Source organism: Heptranchias perlo, unplaced genomic scaffold (genome assembly GCF_035084215.1).
Source record: "Heptranchias perlo isolate sHepPer1 unplaced genomic scaffold, sHepPer1.hap1 HAP1_SCAFFOLD_50, whole genome shotgun sequence".
Classification (NCBI taxonomy): domain Eukaryota; kingdom Metazoa; phylum Chordata; class Chondrichthyes; order Hexanchiformes; family Hexanchidae; genus Heptranchias; species Heptranchias perlo.
Genome location: NW_027139516.1, coordinates 3310991 through 3312512, shown reverse-complemented (window position 1 = coordinate 3312512; position 1522 = coordinate 3310991). Strand labels below are relative to the sequence as shown.

The window sequence follows — 1522 nt, the reverse complement described above, 5'->3', positions numbered from 1 at the left end:
TGTCAGAAGTGGGATTCGAACCCACGCCTCCAGAAGAGACTGCGACCTGAACGCAGCGCCTTAGACCGCTCGGCCATCCTGACGACCGATTTCATGTTTCATTCTGCATCATTTCTGCACTGTTGGCCAGTGAAAGCATCATAAAAGATTAAAATGGCACTCGCCTAAAGTGGGGCTCGAACCCACGATTAAGAGCTTCGTGCTCTGTCCGACTGAGCTTGCCGGGCCTGAGTATTGTTCACCGCCTGATCTGTCATTGCAGCAAGCAGGAGAAAGAATCCATTTCGAATTATTGCAATCAATTCTGAGGGATCGGATGAACTGTCACTTCGAAAGGCACGGACGAATCAAGGACAGTCAACATGGATTTGTCAAGGGGAGGTCGTGTCTGACTAACCTGATTGAATTTTTCGAGGAGGTGACAAGGAGGATCAATGAGGGTAGCGCAATTGATGTAGTCTACGTGGATTTTAGCAAGCCTTTTGAAAAGTTCCCACATGGCAGATTGGTCAAAAAAGTAAAGGCCCATGGGATACAAGGGAATGCGGCTTGTTGGATCCAAAATTGGCTCAGTGGCAGGAAGTTAATGGCCGACGGGTGTTTTTGCGGCTGGAAGGCTGTTTCCAGTGGGGTGCCGCAGGGCTCGGTACTTGGTCCTTTGATTTTTGTGGTATCCATGAACGATTTGGACTGAAACGTCGGAGGCATGATAAAGACATTTGCAGGTGACACAAAAATAGGCCGTGTGGTTGATAGCGAGGAGGAAAGCTGTAGACTGTGGGGGTTCAGGCATTTTTCTGATAACAAAGCACTCAATCTATCTCTGAACGAATCTTGAACGAATACGTGTGTTTGACCCGGCACAGGCACGATGGGCCGAATGATCTCCTCTTGTGGACTAACATAATACGATGATACCAAGTGTTATCAGATGGAAAAGCAACACATTCCAAATAAAAGCAGAGAGAGGAAACTAGTCTAACAGCATAACAGCACGTTGAGGTATTGTATTTGAGAAGGATGAGGAGGGTTAGTTTTTCATGGTTGTAGTCACTTAGGGTATCAATTGTGACTTTGATAAGGACCATTTCATGCTGCGACAGTCTCTGGTACTGTGTGTGAGTGTGGGATTCATTCTGTATCTGTCTGTCTCTGGTACTGTGTGTGAGTGTGGGATTCATTCTGTATCTGTCTGTCTCTGGTGCTGTGTGTGAGTGTGGGATTCATTCTGTATCTGTCAGTCTCTGGTACTGTGTGTGAGTGTGGGATTCATTCTGTATCTGTCAGTCTCTGGTACTGTGTGTGAGTGTGGGATTCATTCTGTATCTGTCAGTCTCTGGTACTGTGTGTGAGTGTGGGATTCATTCTGTATCTGTCAGTCTCTGGTACTGTGTGTGAGTGTGGGATTCATTCTGTATCTGTCAGTCTCTGGTACTGTGTGTGAGTGTAGGATTCATTCTGTATCTGTCAGTCTCTGGTACTGTGTATGAGTGTGGGATTCATTCTGTATCTGTCAGTCTCT

At 46.4% G+C, this 1522-nt stretch overlaps 1 non-coding gene across 1 annotated transcript; it reads right to left on the bottom strand.

Moving 5' to 3' along the window:
- Positions 1-83, bottom strand: trnal-cag (transfer RNA leucine (anticodon CAG)). The gene has a single exon. It is a non-coding gene; the product is annotated as a tRNA-Leu (tRNA).
- Between the last annotated feature and the right edge of the window lie 1439 nt (positions 84-1522).